The sequence below is a fragment of the Diabrotica undecimpunctata genome, chromosome 4, assembly GCF_040954645.1.
Source record: "Diabrotica undecimpunctata isolate CICGRU chromosome 4, icDiaUnde3, whole genome shotgun sequence".
Classification (NCBI taxonomy): Eukaryota; Metazoa; Arthropoda; class Insecta; order Coleoptera; family Chrysomelidae; genus Diabrotica; species Diabrotica undecimpunctata.
This window is the reverse complement of record NC_092806.1, coordinates 52,005,627-52,029,383: the sequence shown is the minus strand read 5'-3', so window position 1 is coordinate 52,029,383 and position 23,757 is coordinate 52,005,627. Positions and strand designations below refer to the sequence as shown.

General features: G+C 31.5%; 1 protein-coding gene across 3 annotated transcripts in view; it reads right to left on the bottom strand.

The window, feature by feature from the left end:
* The window catches only part of LOC140439511 (uncharacterized), a 283,057-nt gene that overhangs the window by 164,627 nt on the left and 94,673 nt on the right, over window positions 1-23,757 (bottom strand). The window lies entirely within an intron of this gene.

Sequence of the window (23,757 nt, the reverse complement as noted above, 5' to 3'; positions counted from 1 at the left end):
TTTATTTATGCATACCATTTCTAAGAATTCTCTTTTATTAAATTGGTTTTCACGTCTTAATATATTAGTTTCATTGAAATTAAATGAATGATTTTTATTAATTGCATGATCTATTAATGCACACGTATTTTTATTATTTCTAAGGTCACTTTTATGTGATGTTAGTCTGCCTATTAGATTTCTAGATGTGTGTCCGATGTATGACTTATCACAATTTTCGCATGGTATTATATAAACTACATTTGAGCTTTCCATAATGCTAATAGGTGATTTAGTTTTTGTATACAATGATGCTAGTGTTTTAACATTTTTAGTTGCATTTTTAATATCAGAATAGTTAGCTAAGACTTTAGTTAGTTTGGGTGTTAATGTTGGTATGTAAGGTAGTGATGTGAAAGTAAATTGAGATTGCACGATTTGTTGATTTGGTTCTCTTGTTTGATTCATGTCAATCATTCTATTATTAGGATTGTTAAATAAAAATTTGTTAATTATTTTAATTGGGTATGAATTCTCTAATAAAATATAATTATTTTATTATTATTATTTTATATAACAATCCTAATAATAGAATGATTGACATGAATCAAACAAGAGAACCAAATCAACAAATCGTGCAATCTCAATTTACTTTCACATCACTACCTTACATACCAACATTAACACCCAAACTAACTAAAGTCTTTGCTAACTATACTGATATTAAAATTGCAACTAAAAATGTTAAAACATTAGCATCATTGTATACAAAAACTAAATCACCTATTAGCATTATGGAAAGTTCAAATGTAGTTTATATAATACCATGCGAAAATTGTGATAAGTCATACATCGGACACACATCTAGAAATCTAATAGGCAGACTAACATCACATAAAAGTGACCTTAGAAATAATAACAATACGTGTGCATTAATAGATCATGCAATTAATAAAAATCATTCATTTAATTTCAATGAAACTAATATATTAAGACGTGAAAACCAATTAAATAAAAGAGAATTCTTAGAAATGGTATGCATAAATAAATATCAATGTGTTAATAAAATAACTGATATTGATAAACTAAGCAATATCTATAATTACATTCTGTCTTACGAAAATGATTACTATAATTTTCTAATATTAGATTTTCTGACTATAAATACTATAATTTCAAAAATTTAAATATTCATATTTGGCGCCACTTTGTACGTAACCATAATAATAATCAAGAGCTAGTTATCAACAACAAAAAATATAATAAACAGAAACGAGTGTCTTTCTGACATAAATCAAACATCAACATAATCAATGTCATAATGAATTTGTACAAAATTAAATAACATTAAAATATTGTACTTACATAACTAGATAAGTTAAGTTTTAATGTTTTGTAAATTTGAAAATTTAATGGATTAACCTCATGTTGTAAGTGTTTTTATACTAGTTTTATACAATGCTATTTAATTTTAATTTCATTGTATTTACTGATACCATATTTTAGCATATCCTGAAGAAGCACATAAATTTTGCGAAAGCTTGATAAAGAACAAAGAGTTTCACTTTCCTGCCCTATTAATGACTGCAACCCCAAAATAAAACTTTATTTATATATATATATATATATATATATATATATATATATATATATATATAAGTATATATAAGTATATAAAGTATATAAAGTGGGGGGTGGCATACTATACCTTTTTTAGTCCTTGGTATGTTTTAGTACTTTGTTTTCTTTTATTGTTTTTGTTTTATTTGACTTTATTTAATGGTGATATTTGTATTTCTGTACATATAAATTAATTGTCCTTATCAGGTGTATTGGGCATCCTATTTTTTCCATAATTTCAAATCATACACTAATCTCCGAAAGTTCAGAGAGATGCCCAGCAAACGAAAGAATTGAACTTTATGTTTTGAGTTTTATTTTGATCTGATATGCAAACACTAAAATCATTTATTGTACCAATTTTTGATAAACATTAAAAAATGTACTTATTTTGTTCTATTTTCCTGTTTATCTTGACTAGTAATTAATTTGTATCATATTTTAATTCATTTTAATTAACCACACCTGCCCTGTAGCAAAGATAAATATCAAATTTTTTTTTTCGTTGCTGCTTATGATTTCCAATATTTTTATTTCTGCAGTGTTCCACTTGCAACTTATTTAATTTTACGCTGAATAAATATTGGCGCAATCAATCAACGCTATTAAATTACCACAATATGCATTTAGAACGACATTTTTTAGCGTTTTGTATGAGAGAGAGAGTTTTAATCTGTTTGATTAATAAATAACAAATATATTTGCTGTTGATTGGCTAAATTTATTCTTGAATTATATGTCTCTTAGAATACGCAGTGCAGGCTTTGGATTTATCAACAATTTTTATCTTTTTTTGTCGTTCTTTTGCGATTTCGCATCTACATATTAATAATTCATACTTGTAGCAGCAGGTCAAGTTTATCCAACAATTTAAAAGAATTTTATAAATAAACTCTACATCTTTAATTTTCGAGAATTTCACAGTGATATGTGTCAGTATTGTGAGAAAATGAAATCGATAAGGTTCAAAAAGGAGCAATTTGTCGAGTATAAGTTAAGTTGAGTATAAGTTGCGGTAAGACATAATATTATGTAGAACGCTTAGTTTTTCTTAGGTTTTGGTAGTTCTGCTTTTAGTCCAGGTTGTGAGGCCTCTCGCGTAGAAAAAATGTTTCTGATTCGGTTTCTTTACGGATTCCTGTTTAAAAATCTCTTTTAACAAATCTGAAGGGTGTCTAGCGAAATTTTTGGCAGAAATTGTTTAACCCATATACTGCCAGTTAAATTTGTAACGGTATGTCAGGTGACCTAACACTTTTTAATTCAACCATTTGAAAATGTTGGTTTTATTTGTGACTCTATGTATACATTTTAAAATGGATATAAAAAACTGTTAAAGTGACATGGACCTGTGTGGTGTGTCCAGCGCGGATAGCAGTAAATTCCTTCCTGTGTGCCCATAACAATATTTGCGTGTTTTGATTAATTTTCGGGTAATTAAATAAAAAAAGGAAACATTCTTATTTTTATTTATCTAAACAAATAATTAAACTAAGAAATCAAGATGTATTGTGACAAATATGTCATGAATGGAAAAATTAACAGTTGATTGGTTGATATTTAAAAATTAAACCTTTAAAATCGTGGCTCATTGGGGCATTGTGAAAGTTTACTGTTCCTTTCCTTTTATTAGCAGTATCCCAGCAATATTTGCAACAGCGACGTTTTGCTCTTCCACTTTCGTCTTTTGCACAATATGGAAAATGCCGAGTGAAGGTTAGTTTTTCTTCTTTCAATATTCTTGGTAATAATTTTTCCAGAACAGATATTCAAAAGTCGTACAATGTCATTTTATTTTCAGAATATTTATTGAACAAATAGTAGGAGTTTATAAACATTATTTGGAATATACAGAGTTTAATAATAACTAAGCATTTGGTCATTTTTGTCAATGCCTCCCATAAATTTGTTTTATTTGGCTACAAGTCTGGGCTTTATTTTTTTTTTTGTTTACTTCTCGAAATTGTTTCGATCGGCTCCGCATCATATTCAGTAGAAATTGTTAAAACGTCCTATTTATCGAGCCATTTACTGATACAAGGACCATCACCAGTGTACTTGCTATAAAATTCACCTTATTTTAGTTTTTTTGATACCACTGCTACTGGATTGTGAGATCGATCAGCCCTAAGTGTACCTGTTTTGTAAGTTTTTTCTCGAAGCAATTGTTCACACAAATTAATACTATTATAAAAATTATCCATAAAAATCGAATGCCCCAGCCCTTTTTTCCTTCAAGAAAATTATGGACCACCTTTTTTGAGTATGATTTTTAACAACAACAATAGAATCGACAGCCTCACCATAGACAAGGATTTTTTTAACAAGTCCGTTGGATTCGGCGAGAATATATAACTTTATTCCATACCGACGTCGTTTGACTTTATTATGTTGGCGAAATATCAGCCAACCTCCCCACAACAACATCGATTCATCCATCAATTGACAGCTCCTTTTGTGGATAATAAATCTGGAGCATTTTGGAATTGAAAAACCTCATTACTGGCAATATGTTAGCAAGTCTTGATTCATCGGGTTCAGTATTATCGTTAAAACGCAGCGCTCTCAATATTAACAAAAATCGATTTGTGATCATGAAGCTAGGAAAAGTTGATATAATGAAGAGGTAATAAGTCCGACAATAATCGTTAATACGATTTAATTTTATTGTGTGCATATGGAACAGAAGACCTAAGAATGTCTTAAATTCTTCCTTAGGTACATCTTTTCACCTTGTGATTCGACTCTGATCCTTTCTACGACGCGCAAGTATTTCAACAGCATAATTGTTAGTCTTTGTAATTATAAGCTGAAAAAACTCATCTTTAAAGAGCAAATTAAAAGAATTGATGAGTTCGTTACTACCTAAGCCAGAATTTTCAGTAAAAGGTGTATTGCTGTGCTCACATCTGGACGATTGTCAAATCATTTTGGACTTTCTGCTTGTTCGGCCTCATTTGCAGGTTGCAATATCTCATTTTGTGAAAATGTAATTATATTATTTGCAACGACAGTTTCGTCATCTTTACTCTCGAGATTATTATCACTCGGGACATCATTATCACTCTGATCATCACTTATCTCATAAGCCTTGCTTATGCAAAATCATCAAAATCAGACTCCCCAACAACTGTAACAATTCATTTAATGTCAAAATACCCTTATTATCGTGCTTTTTTGCTTGATGTTGATTTGATCCCATTTCTCAAAAACACGTTCTGTAAGCTAAATCTGAAACAAAGAAAGTTGGGAATAACTACAAGCAAAATCGAGGTATCATCAGATAGTATACTGTATATTGTAAAAGCACTGTCAAATAATAGTAATGGTTTTCCTTTCTCCTAATTATATTCTCATAAATACAAAACCTCAAAATAACATAAACTACGAAATCAATTAAAAAAATTAAAACAAACAATATTTTCGTTTTTACTTTTGATTAAAAGTTGAATAAATGTTGCGAAGAACTTACCTAAAAACCTTTCAAAATTTTATGTCACTAAACGTTATACTCACGACAAACACCTCCCACTTCTAGCTAACAAAACCTGTAATCATTAAACCGCCAGGTGATAAAGTAATTTTAAATTAAACAATTTTTTTAAACACATTCCAAAACACCTTTTTTGTTTCGAAAAACTTTTTTAAGATTTTTTGTATCACGCTATACAACAACGGCTTCTGGTCATTTTTCTCTAAAGTTAGAGTTTTCGAGTTATAAGCAATTTAACATCTGAAAATTGATATTTTTAAGGTTTCCAAGTGTATAAATTGAAGTTTAAACCTTCAGTTTCAAGATACTGAAGAGTAATCAGGGGTTATTTCAATTTCGACCGTTGTTTTATAATTGTTAATTATGCGTGTCCTCTCGATTTTTAAGCCTCACAACCTAGACAGTTATATACCATTAAAACAGGGCATAATGAATGTGCGAAAATTAATTTTGATCATTTTTTATTTACATTTCATCTTAGGTGGACCCTACCTCTCACAATTACTAATACTAATTGTTAGAATTATTGATACTAAAAGAACTTTATAAAACCAGAGTTAACTCAAAAATTACCGTAAGTATACAGTTCAATATTTTAACAATTCTGCAAATAATGCAAGCATGTCCCAGCCCTTTTTTATGTATTTATAATAACTTATTACAACTTATACAAAGCTGTTCTAACAACTTTTTTTTAAACACGAGTCTTTTCATTATTACACTTATAAATTGTTGGAATATTAATGGCACAACACAACAATTTAGAATAAATCACTTAAAATACTTATACAGTTAATTCATTTTCTGCTTCTTCCACCATTATTTGCAAAAAATTTATAGTATTATTCAACTTTGATTACCGAACTGCTTTCTAACTAAAACGCTTTTGGTGTGCGTGGGCGCAGGCACCCGATCGGTTGTATAGAAAGAGGGATCAGACGTCTCCCCATTTAAAGCGTTCTACAATATTCTAGGGTGCCCGGGAAAAAGAGTATAAGTAACAAATTGGCCAAAATGAGTTAAATAAAAAAATCGAGATAACATTGCATTTGCCACAGTTTGGTAAAAAGAACATAAGTCTTATTTGCTTTTAAATTCTATTTTACCCATTAGGTGGAAGCAGTATAACTATATAAGCCTGATACAATTAGTATAAGTCAACTCGTACTATAAACATCACTTTTTATTTCTGAACAAACTGACTTATACTCTTTGTACCTAACTTAAAAATTATTTAAGCGTTGCGTTTATGAGTATTTACTATGCAATTCGAAAGCAAAAAAGTAAAAAACGATTAAAAACCATTTAAAAAATTATATTAATAAGCAATGGCTAGTTCAAGAACCAAAAGAATGTTGGAACTTTTGAAAAACAACGGTAGGTTAAAATATTTATAACTTTATAGTTCCTATTTGTTTTTTACATTATCGTAGGATTAAAAATTAGAAACTTGTTTCTTTCTAGATAATAATATAGGGTACAGAGTGTTAGAATTTTATATGTATAATTGAGATTTTGTATAATATTTAAATATGTCAAACAAAATTAGTAAATTTGATAAATATTTTTAGACGAAAGCAAAAAAAATCGATGAAAATTCTTGTTCTGGATTACATGCAGAGCAGGAGACCACTGTTGTTGAAACCACTGATATTTCTCTTTGGGATACGGATTTACAATGGCCTTCTCCTACAACGGGACTGAGGAATCAGCACATTAATTTAGATGTTGTTACAGGTAAAACATTTTTGTATTGCTTGTTATAAAATGAATTAATTTTATTCTTTTTCATTTTTAAGTACTTCAAAGGACTCTATTAATAATACTCGTACTAGTGAAATAGATTTACTGAGACTATCTGATGATAGTGACCTTGATAAGGATTATGTTGCAGAATCAAGTCATGAAAGTGAAGATAACCCAGATGTATTTATAAAGTATGTACGAATCCAAAGAAAGATAGAAGACGGAAACATAAATTGTATGATGCAGCTAAAGCAACACTAGATTATGATATTCAGAAGACTAAAAGTACTGCACAAAAAGGAGTATTTCCCAAAACATGGGAGAAAGTTATGTCTTTGCTAAAGGCAAAGTGGTTAAAGAAAGAATGTCAACTCCATTGAATGACTGTAGGATGAAATGTAAAGATAAGCTAGAAATAAGACTTGATAATGAACTAGGAAGTTCAGTAAGGGAACATATATTAAATAATTACTGGTCTTTTGCGGATAGAAATAAAAGAGTAAGATTTATTGCTGGATTAGTAGACACTACTGAACCTGCGTCATCTAGAAAAAGAACCACAGGCCCAGAAAAACAAAAGTTTCGTTTAAAAACTCATCGTTTTCATTTTGTTGTAAACAATGAACGAATCCGGGTATGCAGAGGTTGTTTCACGAAAACTGTAGGTGAGACTCAAATGTTTATCACTGGGCAATAAATGTTCAACCCTGTCTGGGATAACATATGACGATAAAAGAGATCGTGAGGCTTCTGTTAACAAACATAGTACCGACAAAATAGAAAAAGGTAAAAGTCATATTTTGGCTTGTCCGCTTTACAAATCCCACTATACACGAAGAGAAAGTACCAGGCGATGTTTTCCACCTCACCTAAATCTACGAATTATGTACGAACTTTATTGTGAACAAAATAAATCGGAAGACAAACCAGTGTCAAGGCAGATTTACGAACGGGAATTTCAGAAAATGAATCTAAGTTTTAAAGATCCTACGGCCGATACTTGTCACAAATGTGATTTGTTAGATATGAAATTAAAGATTTCTATACCGGAAGAAAAAACATTATAGAACGTGAATTAGCTGACCACCACCAGGATGCTGACAATGCTTACCTTGAAAAAAGAAACGACAAAAATATGGCGAAAGACGATGAAACAATGCAATGCTATACATTTGATTTACAATAATATCTCCCTACGTCAATGCTCAATACATCTGTTGTATTTTACAAACGGCAGCTATGGACTTAGAATTTAACCATGCATGAAACTAGTACAGGTAACGTCACATGTTACTCGTGGCATGAAGCTGAAGGTGGTAGGGAAGGAAATCAAATAGCAACAAGCATTTACAAAGAACTGATTTCTCTTCCTCTACAAGTAAGAAAGGTAATATTATATTCTGACACTTGTGGAGGACAAAATAAAAATTCTCATGTTGCTGCAATGTTTCTGGTTGCCATGCAAACTAATCAGCATCTAACTTATATAGATCATAAGTTCCTCATTAGTGGACACACTCACATGGAATGTGATGTTGATCATGGCCTCATTGAGAAGCAAAAAAAGAAATTACAAATTCCTATTTCTCAACCATATGATTGGTACCAACTTGTTCGTTCTGTGGGAAAAAAAAAAAAATTTGCGTGGTAGAATTGACCCATTCAGATTTCTTAAATTTTGCCGATCTTCTTAAATCGGACCTCCAACTTAGGAAAAAAGACAATAAAGGCAATGTATTTAATTGGCACTCAGTCAGGTGGTTTCGATATACTCGCGAATTTGGAAATGTTTATTTTAAACAGAGATTTAGACACGATGTTCCTTTCAAGTGTTTAAGTCTTATCCGGAGGGGACATTCAAATGCTCAGCTAAATCCAACTCTACTTTACCCATTTCAAAAGAAAATAAAAAAAATATTGGATCTCTTACCACTAATTTCTCCTACATTTTATGATTTTTATAGAAATCTCAGGACAAATGACATGCCTGATACTTTTCCTGATGGAGAATGTTCGGAAAATTGTGACGAAAATACTTAATATATGTTTTTTATTTAAGTTTTTAAATTACTTTGTTTTTCTATTTACCTGATATAGGTCCAAATAATATATGTTAATTTATTTTAGTGGTAAATATAATATAAGCAGTTAATTTTTTCTAAAGTAGCTTAGATACTAATTTGCGTCAAACTTACATTTAAGTAATATGCTATAAGTTTTTTTAGAAGATATTTGGTTTAAAATTTTTTTAGATACATCTTTCAAATATTAAAATGCTATTCCTCTAAAATTAAGATTTTTGACTTATACTCTTTTTCCCTGGCAGCCTAGGTTACCGAGACTATAAAAGGAAAATGTAATGTTTCTGCTACTACAATATTGCTGTTTCTACTAGAATTGTAACGACAAACTAAGAATAGAAAGTAGAGTAGAAAAAACTGGTAGAAAGTACAACCTAATTGAACCTTTTAACAGTAGAATTGTAACAAAATTAATGTTTACTCGTAGAGACAGAATAAAAGAGAGGAATACAGAGAATATTACCTAAGAGCTAAACAGAAAAAGAGATAGAAGGAAGTATAGAAAAAGCTGAAAAAGGGAGAGCATTATTTAGGGGCATAGCGTGAGAAAGCAAGTATCGTTTGTTTTTGTTATTGTCTTATTTCCTAGTTTCCCTGCCTAATTTGCGCATTATTATTTAATTACATTTGCCCTATTTATAATCTCACGTCTGTTATAGATGATTGATTCCTTCTTGTAATTACTTAAGTTTTTTTGTGAGAATATTTTTAGATCTTTAGAAAATTAGGAAATCCATGTTATAATCATAAATTAAGACCTTAATTTTTTTAAATTATGTTGGTATACTGTTGGTAGTATTAATTTATGGTTAATGGTGTGACGCGTACAGATAATTATTTTGCTATCACTGTATTTATTACTTATTCTGAGACTTAATGTATTATACTTGTAAATTTTGTAAAAAATAATTTTACACCAAACAAATGTGGTTTTAACTTAAACTGTTCCATAAAACATCGCATCCTCAATTTTAGAATATACTTAATATAATAAAGCACCACACTCAACACCAGGTAAAACGTTAGATTAGTACTTGAGGTCTAAAAATACAATGCATCATAACTCTTCTTGCGGCCGCAATTTCACCATTCAAATACACACAGTGTATACGTACACAAAGTTTGTATTGTATAGTGTCGTCCATCCTGAACAAGAAAGTTATCGGGTCAGTTTATTCCCCTTTTGTATCAGTTGTTTACGAGTATAGGTTAAATAATTTCATACCACAAATCAAGTTCCGTAATGAATAAGACAATTCAACAATGGATAAAGGGAAGGTATGCTTAAATCATAATTTACCCTTACTATTGTTAAAAGGACCTCGCCCTTAATAAAAAAGTGTTTATTTGTTTGAAACAGATCCGGCCTACCCCCCATTCATTCAACTATAATTGATATGTGGTTTATGACTCTTGTACAGAGCTGTATTGATGACACCAACCGCTGAATAAAATTATCATTAATATGCAATAAGCGTTTGTGAAGATATTTCTTGGAATACTAGAAAATAGCACACAATATGACAAACTAACAGATGTAATTAAGCAAATTGTAATAGTCCAGGAAAATTAACAAAAACACAGAGTTTTTTGACAGTCACCGTAACTGCTATTTATAGTGTATTTTTATGTATTAGAGAGTAATAAAACAATAAATTATGTATGCAAATCCCTAAACTGTTGCTACGGGTGACTCAATGAAAAACAGATATTTGTCAACAAGTTTACAGAAGTATATAGGAAAACAATTTTAAATTGAGTATGACCACCAGGTATAAAAGTTGGAGCAGAATAGAATACAATAGTTGTGAGGGTTACTAATCCCTAAATAAGGTTGCCAGTGTCGGAGTGATGGAGGTTAACAGGTACTAATGAATTTGCAAGAAATGTAAGATGTTTATTTTATTGGTTATATATAACCAATAAAAGTTTAATAAGTACCTACCTATTTGCAAAATAAAGTTTAATTCTTTAGATAAAATAAAACGTTTTATTTTATCTATTTGCAAAATAAAGTTTAATTCTTTGCCTATTTGCAAAATAAAGTTTAATTCTTTAGATAAAATAAAACGTTTTATTTTATCTGAAATGAGTGCATTACACGAAGTAAGGGTTTCAACAATCAAACATTTAATTCTTTAATTCCAGGAATCTACGACAGTAATTGACTAGATAATTACCTTCTAAACTTATTCAACAGAAAATGTGATAGTGGGTTTTTCCATTTTGTATATAGGAAGGTCCAAGTGGCGTATTCAAAATTTTTAACAGTTCACTAAAAGTAGGTACTTCAGTTGCAAGGTGCAGTTTATTGTGTATACTAGTGTTATGGAAAATTTGGAAGTGCCGTGTAAACGCCGAAAAATTGGTCCTCTAACAGTTAATGAAAAAACATTAATATTTAATTTTTAAATCATTTACAGACAAACGTTTATGTGAAAGTGTTGATGAGACCGTTGAGTTAGTTAGAAGTACACTTGGTGTTGGGAAATCTACGATTTACAGAGTTATTAAAGAAGAGAAATGTGGTAGTTTTCAAATGCCACGTAATGCTCCAGGGAAACCAAAATTTCAAATAGAATATCATTTTAAAGAAGGACTTCGACGGAAAGTGCATGAATTCTTCTTTAGACAAGAATTTCCAACATTGGATAAAGTTCTTGTCTCAGTTCGAGATGATAAGGATTACCCAGAAATGAGTCGAAGTACGTTATGGAAACTTTTAAAAGAAATAGGCTTCCGCTGGAAAAAGAATCCCAGAAAGTCTATTTTATTAGAAAGAAGCGATATTGTCAAATGGAGAAGACATTTTCAAAGAACCATAAAGGCAATGAGAAACCAAAAACGAGGGTCATACACCAAATAAATTTTGGCAGGATGAAACTGTTACAAGTCAAAGGCACGCTTTTGTAAATAACTTATCTACTGGTTTAAACCCACCATCAGGAAAGGGACGCAGGCTGATAATAGTACACATTGGCAGTTCAGACGGTTTTGTTGAAGGTGGTTTATTAACTTTTGAATCAACTCGTACCGGTGACTACCATGAAGACATGAACGCTGATGTCTTTCAAGACTGGTTCGAACAAATGATAGATCTTCTTCCTAAGAACTGTGTAATAGTAATGGATAATGCAAGTTAGCACTCCAGACTTATAGAAGGACTGCCCACAACCAAGTGGTTAAAAAAAGACTTGCAGAATTGGCTGAGTTCAAAAAATATTACGTACCATCCCGGATTTATAAGAAAGGAACTTTATTCGTTGTGTGCCCTTCATAAAGAAAAATTTAAAAAATACGAAATTGATGAAATTGCCAAAAATCGTGGAATGACAGTACTTAGATCCCCACCATATCATTGTGAATTAAATCCGATTGAACTGGTATGGGCACAGATAAAGAGTAAAGTTTTAAGAAAAAATACCACTTTTAAAATTCATGATGTTAAACAGTTGTTTTTGGAGGCCGTAAATAATGTAAAACCTGAAAACTGGGAAAACGCAGTAAATCACACTATTAAAGAATAGGAAAAAATGTGGAAGGTGGACAATATTACTGATAAAATGATCGAGCCAGTTATTATAAATCTTGGTTCTGAAAGTTCATCTTCCGAATCTGATTTGGATTTGTAACAAGTAGCTGTAAGTTTTATATTAATATTTTTATTCATCTATTTAACATACCTTAGACGGTTTTAAAAATTCTTTTTCTCTTTTGTAATTTTTAAAAATTAAAAAAAATGTGAATTTTTTAAAACCCTTTTTAATGTAGGCCAGTCAGTTCTAATATAGTGTGTGATAAAAGAGGTCACTTTTGTTTACATACACATAACACTTTATAACACTGAAATAATTCATTTATTTTTTACAATTATTCAAAGTAATTTTTCAATTAATCTTGAGCACGCCCATGGAGTGGTCGGAGCTACCAGTTAAAATTATGCTAATTACTCTCTCGTTCATAAAAATAAACTATAACAATTATTTTGGGTTCTATATGGGTAGAATAACAAAATTTCGAATATTTTTATTTATTAACAATTTAAGTAAAAACTGTCTGATTTTTATAATTTTTGATTATAAGTTCAAATCATTATATTTTAAAATCCGTAAACTAATTTTCGAAATCAAATTCAGAATTTTGCTTTAATCTGTGCCTTCTAAGAATTGCAAGGCAAAACAGACGTTGATAAAGATGTTATTAGAGACATGGGGAATCTAAAAGTTGCATTCCACAACATATCTCCCCAACTAAGCAAAATTCTTAGCGAATTGGTTTCTAGTACTCGTACGGAGTATATCGTAATAAAAAGGAAAAGACAGTTAGATTTTGATTTCACGTACAGTGCGCCTGTGCATCCGCTTATACGTATTTCGGCCTAATAGGCCTCTTCAGAACGGCTTTCACAGTCGCTCTGAACGTGAAAATAAATCTTTTCTGTCTTAGGAAGCAACTCTAACATGGCTTTGTATAGACGCAAATAGCGACTTCTGATATTAAAATGCGTAAACTAATTTTCGATCCGACACCCTGTTAGGGTAAAAGGAAGGGGAGAAAGAAAGAAAGAAACTAATTTTCGAAACCAAATTCAGAATTTTGCTTTAATCTGTGCCTTATAAGAATTGCAAGGCAAAACAGACGTTGATAAAGATGTTATTAGAGACATGGGGAATCTAAAAATTGCATTCCACAACATATCTCCTCAACTAAGCAAAATTCTTAGCGAATTGGTTTCTAGTACTCGTACAGAGTATATCGGAATAAAAAGGAAAATACGGTTAAGATTTGATTTCATGTACAGTGCGCCTGTGCATCCTCTTATACTTATTTCGGCCTAATAGGCCTCTTCAGAACGGCTTTCACAGTTGCTCTGAACGTAAAAATAAATATTTTCTGTCTTGAGTTGCTTTCTAAGCAACGATGATAACAACTATCAAGACCACTAGATTGAATGAGGCGGTCCAGTGGCTTGGCCATATTGTGTTTGGGGATAGATAAAATCATTTGATTATTTCATTCCCATACAAAATCTTGCACAACTCTAGCTAAGGATACAATATGCTTGCAACGAATTTAGAAATAACTTTGGAATTTTTGCAAGAATTCGTCGTTCTCTAAGCAAAAAGGCAAATTTACAGACACTAATGATCATAAATATCAAGCATATTTTGCAACTATCTACTTTTGATGCTTGTTCTTTTGTGTTAGTTTCGTTCCATCGTAATAAATACTTTGTTTTTAAAACCCTTTAAATAAAATTTTGTTTTAATTTGATTTTTTGCTTCTTTTCTCAAACTTTTTTATGAATTGGGAGAGCTCCAGCTCAATTAGGAAGAATTTTCGGACTAGGTGAAGGGTTATGGGTTAGAGTTTCTGGACACCCTGTACATAACAGATTTTTATTTTTGTTTTAGTGTCGGCAATCAGACGTCTCAAAGTTTGACCGGACTGAGGAAACATCAATAAAACTAGAAAAATTAAAAATTTGTAGTATCACTAATACCGTTGATTGAATCTAATACTAATTAAAAAATATATATTTACTAGGGTAAAGTGTATATCTGTAAGATTTTTAATATATTGTTTGTATATTGTTTAATCTTAAAAAGTTACAGCGGTATGAATCTTCCCCCAAACTTTTTGGGTCGTTTACTTAGTTGAATGAAAGTCGGTTAATACATTTCTACAGCACGAAGGGAGAACCACATTGAATTATTTTTTGTTAAAATTTGCCCAACGTCTAGATAATAATTTTCTACTTAAAGGATGGGTAATCAACTGTTCATTTGGAAAACGGCTTCATTTAGATTGTATAGTGTTCGTGATAAGCGGAAATGAAATTTTGGATTTATATTTTCAATAGGGGATTTACCCTGCTTATAGAAGATATACCGGATAATAACTTCGTAACAAGGAAATTGTGTTAGATTTCTATTTCAAGACATCTTTTAATATCAATGATTACAATTTAGCTGGAAAAGTCACAACTGACTGCAAGATGATTTATTTCTTGAAAAATTCTTGATTTTTTCTTAATACAATATTATTATATCCGTTGAACAATAATATAATATATATATATATATATATATATATATATATATATATATATATATATATATCTATATATCTCTTTCGCCGGCTGTTACTTGTTTACGTCTTAGTTAGCCCAATGTCATTTGAAGACCACAGGAAAATAACTTGATAAGTCACATTTTTGGTTTTGTTCAGGAGAACATTTTCAAAGTTTAAAACTCTGTGATTATGTTAAAATACATCTTACAATTCATCAGCAATAAAACGAATAAAATTTTCTATATTGGTTGTTGGCTTACGTTTTAGTTTTTTTTTAAATTTATATCGCATATTACTGGTATTAATTATCTTTTATTTGTCTACATGGATTTAACAAGTTTTTATACTGTAAAGAAGGACTTTTATGTTTTTTCCCTATAAAATTATTGGCTGTCTATTTTCTGTAAAAAATAAAACACGGAAATGGAGCAAACTAGGTCATAATAACATTTTACAATATAATTCTAGTTTTTCAGTTATTGACAATATCCTGTAGTCATCTTGCAGTCACATACTTTTGACTATGCTCTGTATATATGTTTCAACAGACTTATACCTATCAGTGAACGTTACTCTTTATATATCTTTACTCATATCTATCAGTGGACGTTACATAATTTGACGATATCCTGTAGTCTTGTTTTTCCCACATAGTTTTATTGTATATATAAATTCCAATCGTTTGATAGCTCATATGACACGATCTAATAAAAATACGCCACAGTGCCTTTTTGACACGATGCCATGTTTGTTTTAATAATCGTCTTCCTCCACCCTTTCTATCGACACCTCATACCTCATTTTGGACCTTAGATTTTCTTATGGAGATTTACATGGGAGAATGATTAATTTTGTGCTCAGAGCGAGGTTGTTACCATTCTTAGAGTTTTTACCACGAACACAATAAAATTGATTACTTGAACACTTACCTGTATCTTCCATGATTATTTTGATTTATCAGATAAAAGTATCAAATGGTGTAAATAATCACTTTCGCTTTAAAATAAAATAAACTGAGCAATAGCATAACCTTCAGAACACAGAAACTGAAAGAATTTGTAAAAATCAAGTTACCCAATGTCGCATGTCTTTTGTTTCAACTACTAGGATTACCTGGACTTATTAACGTTTTCCCCTGTTTGGATTGAACACGTCAAGTTCTTTCCCTGTATAGGGTTTTTTTAAACACTTTTATCTTTTGACTTATTAAGTTATTAAAGCTACAAAGTGGTATTAAAAACGAAAAATGTCTTATCAAAAAAGTCTTAAAAATTGGACTTATCAAGTTCTTTCCCTGAGGACTTCATTTTGATAATAAAAACGAAACACGTAAAATTAACACTTTATTATTTGCTTTTCGATGAGTTTTGTTTAATTATGTTTGATTTGTTGTTATTACACTTAAACCATCTGCGAAGACTATAAGTTGGAAACCATTTTTAAATATTTACTTGCCGTTTTATCCCAGCTTTTCTGACCCCTATTTCCAAAGCTACACTAAACAATACTGTTGGTAGTTGGTGTTCCTCCTGGTGTACCTTTGTTTAAATATTTTGATCACCAAACAATTTATTAAATGAAATTTGTATCAACTCGACGGTAAAAATTTGATATCTTTTGATCAGGGTGTTCCATCGACAAAAATCATAATTTGTTTTAAAGGTGAAGAGTGCAGATTTCGTGCGCAACTTTTGCAGTTTGCCGCAAATGAAGTCAGTTTCGATAAAGCTGTTAAATAAATAAACTATTTCTGTTCGGTATTTTGTTATTTAACATCTTAATTTGATTTATTATTCCCTGCTCTATTGATGTTGGTGCTATATTATTATTAAATCTTCTCTTTCCAATGTTCTTATTAATTCTCTTTCTGCTCGTTCTTTTTATTTTAAGCCATCTTGTTTTGGAGTTTGACGATCATAATGATAATTCGAATTTTGTTTACTGCTGCTCTAAAAAGCTGGTTAGATGAGCTTCGGTTCCCGATGAGTTTTCCCTATATAATAACTAGTAGTAGCTAGCATTGTAGTCCTACCCTTTCGTGTTACAGATATTGGAGTTTTCGTGATTTTGTTTCATCAACTACTTCTGTTCCTTCTGATAATCTTCGCAAGACTTTTTGGTTGGTGCATAACTCTATCTGCATATATTATTTTTATCAATGTTTTATATAACCCTATTTCAAAAGCTTCTATTTTTTATTGTGAATTTAGTAAGAATGGCTGCTTCCATATAATTATAGTGGTGAATATAACTACTCATCATACAAATTTTAAGATTTAAAAGACTAATACTTTCTTATATTTTTAGGTTCAGTCCACTGTCGAAGGTCAAGAAGATCCAACTATACCAGGCCTATGTTAGATCGGTAATACTGTACGCTAACCCAGTAAGGAGCTTTACATCGGAAACAAACTGGAATAAGCTAGAAGCAACAGAGATCTCATGCTACAGGACCATCGATGAATCAACATGGAAAGAAAAAAGAACAAATGCAACCATCAGAGAAAGGCTCCAGTATAAACCACTAAGGGAGGTAGCTGAGAATTGGACAAGATACTTCTTCCACCAAGCCACAAGACTCCTAAAGGCCAAGAACATCCTCGCCAAGAATCGGATACAGAGGATGAACAGACAAATCAGGAAAGTAGGTACAATACCAAAAACAAGTATCTACCGAAAAAGACGCCAAGGAGTCCAAGGCAGATAAATCCACGGTCCGAAGAGGAAGCCGTTCAAGATGTTTTCAAATATCTTATATATAACAGGTCTACCGAAATTCCCGAAAACTTGTGTAATCAAACCAGCGCACAGCAGGCGGCTACCAAAAAAGAAAAATAAATATAACTGAATGGTATAAAAAAGTACGGATGTACGAAAGTAGCAAACATTACTTTTATCGAAAAATTTCAGAATGGTTTATTACAGAAGAAAAAATAAACAAGACATCTGGAAGATATCAAATTAATCATACCTAACGATCAACAAGTTCTTTACACTTTGCTGAAAATCAGGATCAGGAGAGAAGACTAAAAAGACGAACTCTGAAAACCTCACAGCTATGAGTAAAAATAAAAAAAAATAAAAGAAAAACAAAATTTAGATTTGAATCTAGAAAAAATTAAAGATGTGGCTTAGACTTTCACATTCTTTTCCGCACAAACACACCTAGTTGCTATTAAACTTGCACAAATGTTTTTTTCTGTAATCTTATTGCAACTCAATATATATTATTAATGCTAATAGTTTGTTTAAGAATTTGTATACAGCATTTCTAATACTATTTTACTTTATAATCATATATTTAATTATTTTATAATTAATACAAAAGTATAATAAAACAAGTAAAAGAAACTTTCTACTTTCAAGTTATTTCAAAAACCACTCTAATTGTGCGTTAATCTTAAATTCAAGGCAGTAAAAAACCAACTACGCAAACTAAAACCAAGCAACGAGAAAATTCATTACGGGCGTCATTAAGCCAATAAATTGGCGTGATCTTCACGTGCCTAATTTGTGAAGGGTCGGTTTATTGAGAAGTACATGTTACTGACAAGAAAAGACGATAACATAAATATCCAAGATAAGTCCCTCAGATGCAACATGAGAATGAAACAAAGACACCAAAAGATTTAAATTTGAATGCGATGTTATAGCGACAACAACGGCTTCACGGTGATTTAATGCTCTAGATTAGAATAAGCTTGCCAACATATAAATCGGGAATTCAGAATTTCTACGAGCTAAAAGTTTCCGAGCAATCAAGCGAATTAAAGTAGGTACATATTGTAGCAAAAAGAAAACAGAAAACAGCGAGATAATTTAAATCCTTTATTATAACATAATGCACGTAGTAGAATGTGGTAGCAAAAATTTGTTACGCAATTTCTACGCGATTTCGATCCAATTTTGGTGTCATATAGCATTGAGACTACATTGAAGTTATTTTGAATATAAACATATCTAAGACTAAAGTGATACACAACTTTAGTAACAAAGATAAACCAACACAATAGAATCCAAAGAAAAGAAATGGGTGCATATAGACATCTGGGATATGAAACTAGGATTTAATTAGGATAGAAAAAGATGAATAAGTCTTGGATGATATATGAAAAACTACGAGAAACGTTTAAAAGCGATCTACCCACGTGTTTGACAAAAGTATGTGATGAGTGAATTAATTATATTAGTTTTAACGTACGGAACAGAAACACTAACTCTAGCAAAAACTTAAGCAAGTAAACTGAGAGTATCGCAGAAAAAGATGGAACGATTGAGGCTGGAAATAACTCTACGACGAACTAGGGCGACTGACATCATTGAACAAATATTCAGATCAAAATGAAGATGACGAACACACATAGCGAGATGGTCGATAGACTAAGAGGTATGAAGACCACGTGAAACCAAAAGAAGCGTGGAGCTGCGCATAATAGATGAGGTGGAAACGAGGGGAGGAGACCTACATTTAGCAGCGGGCGTTCGAGGTTTGATGAAACTAAAAATTTAATGCATAAATTAAAATCTCCCTTGGAACAATAAAAAAAGACACACTGCAGGATATAAAAAAGTAAACAAAAATATTAAGAAAAACTTTTAAGAAACAAAAAAGGGGAAACCAGAAGAAAACATTGAGAAAGCAATAGAATATCATCATTATCCTTCTCTGTTCCTTTATTTCTATACGAAGTCAGCTTTCCTAATTATATTTCTTCTACCTTGGGTTATATCAATATCGGTCCCCTTTACTGCAAGATTCTGCCTAAGCGTCTCCCGCCAGGTCATCTTTGGTCTTTCTCTTCTACTTGTCCCAGAAACCCGCTGGTTATAAATTCTTCGTATTAGGTGATTGCCGTTAAATATGACCAAACCATCTTAACCTATGCTCTCTCATTTTGGCCACCAAGAGATTTCCCCTAATATACTTATTCCTAATTTCATCAATTTTATCACTTCATTCATCCATCTATGCATTCTCTTTCTTTTTAACTGCCCAATATTCAGTTCCAATATTATAGCTGGTATTATAGCTGTTTAATAGAATTTTACCCTTCACCTTTATGGGATTTTTTCTGTCACCCAACACAGCAATAGAAACAATGAGAAAGCGATAGAACAAATATGTAATGCTTAAAACTATAACTAGGAAAAATAGAGATAAAAAGTACAAAGAACAAATATGGGATAGAAGTACACAGCATAGAATAGAATAGAATAGAATAGAATATTCTTTATTAATCCCATCAGATCACATTGTGATATAGGACAAGTCATATAGTACATAAAGCATGATCAACAAGTTATATAGGATAATTACATAAAACAAAATCAATAAAATATAGATTAATATAAAAAAAAATATGCGATATAGAGCGTCTCTGAACCCGTCGGTCCTCATTCCCTGTAGTCTTTTATTAAGTCAAAATAATCATTTACGTTGTAAACGCATAATTGGATCAAGCATGCTTTTAATTTATTTTTGAATGTTTGAATATTATTTTCATTTCTTATATTAAGTGGCAAACAATTGTAAAATTTAGATCCTGCAAAATCAGGGCTAGTTTCAAAGAGAGTTGTGCAGTGTTTACATACGCTTATCAACCTCCCGTGTCTTGTCGGGTAATTATGAAAGTCAGAGTTGAGGGTAAAATTTTGAAATTTAGTTTTGACGTGAATCAGTCTGTGTTCAATAAAATATTTACGACATGATTGTCTATTATCAATATTGAATATCAATCGTATAAAAGATATAAAGATAATACAAAAATATTACTCTCTATGATTCCAAACAAAAATCATTAGACAAAATCCTTAGACAATTAAAAATAAAAGAAAGAAATTTCAACTCAGATCTACATCCGGAAATCAGTAAGCTTGAAATTGACAGAGAAATAGATTTTAAGCTTGAATAAAATAAAGAATCATAAAATGCCTGGAAAAGATGGAATTACCGTGGAGCTGTAAATAAGTGGAGGAGAACTACCAGTTGAAGTATTGTACTATGTAACTTACTATCTCTAACTGAGCCGGAATTAAGCAAAAACATAACGAGAATATTCAGCGAAAATTCAGTTAAAAACGAAAATGAAGAATTGATTATAGACTTCTGCACGAATAAATAACACATTTTTGACCACAAAAACCAACAAAAATATACATTTAATATCGCCCATGGACAAACATCTATGACAGATTATGTTATAGCCAACAGAGGTATACATCCATCAAAAATAATCGACGTAAGATGCCTCAACTCAGCAGATGTAGGTAGCGACCATAGTTTGGTATTATGTAAAATAAGAATCATCATGAAATATTTCACACCCAAGACAGCGGTGCCAATGCAATTAAAAATCATAGTCGAAGGACTAAATACGGAATCCACGGAAAATTATACAGGAAAAGAATATCAGAGATGATTGCTGTGAATGAAAGATTTAAAAACGAAGCTGGGAAAAGCTGGGAAAAACTCAAAAATAAGATAATTAAGGCAGCAACAAAATCACTTATAGAGGGGAAAGTAACGAACACTAACACATTAAAAAATAAAACCTCATGGTTTAAAGAGAAAATGAAGACAAAATGTAAACAAAAGAAGAACCTAGCCTCTTTACAATACAAAACAGAATAAACACAACAGATAACGGTAATAGGCAAGGTAAGATTACTGTAACTGGATATAAAAGAATCCGAAATGATACGAATACTTTAGTCAGAAAAATAAAAAGGGAACACTGGCAGAGCTTCTCAAAATAGATGGAACACGATTTCTACGGAACACAAAAAGAAATGGAGAATGATCATCATCATCACGTAGCGCTACAACCCTGGGTGGGTCTTGGCTGACTGTACAACGTTTTTCCAATTTGTTCGGTCTTACATCAACCTAGGGTCAAATGGAATGTTCATTTTCCGGTGATCTGCTTGGATGTTATCTCTCCATCGCATTCTCGGACGTCCGAGTGGTCTTTTGCCTATGAGAATCTCTTCCCATACCAGTTTTTATAAGTCTCTCGTTATGCAGTCTGTGCACGTGGCCTGCACATCTTAGTCGCTGTGATTTAATTTCATGGACAATATCGGCGTCATTGTACAGTGCTTTTAATTCGATATTGGTTCTGATCTTATACTGAATTGTGGTGATGTCATGGTGAGGTCCGAAAATTTTTCGTTCAAAGCGTCTGAGCTTTTCTTCGTTTGCTTTGGTCATGGTCCACGTTTCGCATCCGTATGTTATTACAGGTCTGACGATAGATTTATAGATTTTGATCTTTGAACTTCTTGTAAGATTTTGTGATTTTATGAGCTTATCCAGTGCGAATAGACAGCGGTTTGCAGATTGGATTCTGTCTTTTATGTCTTCAGTAACATCGTTGTCAGCTGTGATTACGGCCCCCAGATACTTAAAACGTTGTACTATTTCAAAATTGAAGGTGTTGACCGTCACATTTTGTCCTATTCTGTCTCTTCGTGTCGTTCTATTTATACAGATATATTTCGTCTTCTCTTCATTAATCTTCAGCCCTACTTCACTTGTTGCTCCTTTCACCTTATTGAAGATGTCTTTCGTGGATAGGATGGAGTCTCCAACGAGATCTATGTCATCTGCATATGCGAGTAATAGCTTGGGACCTTGAACTGATAGCAACTCAGTTTTTATTTCGGCCGACCTTATGGCTTTCCCTAATACAAGGTTAAAAAGTAGTGGAGATAACGCGTCACCCTGTTTGAGTCCACTGTTGATTTCAAAGCTACCAGACTGTTTATTATTTACCCGTACTTTAGATAGTCCACCCTCCATACAGACTTTGGTTATCCGAACATCCAGAATGATCATAGAATAAAGAAAAAAATTAATAAACCAATAAAAAAAAACACATTAAAAATAAACATGGGTAGACTACTTTGGATCCCTATTTGATATAGGTGACGATAATGAAAGACCAACACCAGAGGTGATGACAAACAAAGAAATAAATATTGAGGAGGAAGAGTTAAAGAAACCAATATGAAAATTAATAAATAGAAGATCACCAGGGGAAAACAGAATACCGAATAAACTCCTAAAGTAGGGAGGACCAGATCTGACCAAACAAATATTAAACCTAATAAAAAACATAGAACAAAACAGATAATCACCAGAATGGAGATCAAACATCCTAATACCCCTCTTCAAAAAGGGAGACAAATCGGACCCGAAAAATTACAGAGAAATTAATTTAGTAAAACAGCATTAAAATTAACAACTTAACATCCAAAGTGATAACATATAAAATAAATTAAATTATAACACTAGCAGAAGAACCACAAAGTGTTATATTTTTTATAAAGCTATATTTTTTATAATGAGGCAAGTGCAAGAGAAATCGTTAAAATACAATAAACCGGCATATACATGTTTCATGGGCCTTTAGACAGGGTCAGATTAAACGACGTTATCCACTTATTGTAGCTCTAGGACTAACCAAAACGATCGAAAATATGTTACAAAACAATAAAATAAAAGTAAAAGTAGAAGAAGATCTAACAGACCCAATTGAAGCTGACAATGGGATAAGATAGGGAGGTTCCCTGAGTCCTTTAGTGTTTAACCTAATTATGGATGAAATAATCAAAAAGTAAGAACTAAAAAGGGATAACAAATGGGAGAAAAACAATTTAAAATAATCTGCTATGCAGACGACGCAATACTGCTCTCTTAAAGTGAATATAATTAAAAACGCATGCTGCACCAATTTAATATAACCCCCATAAAACTTATCA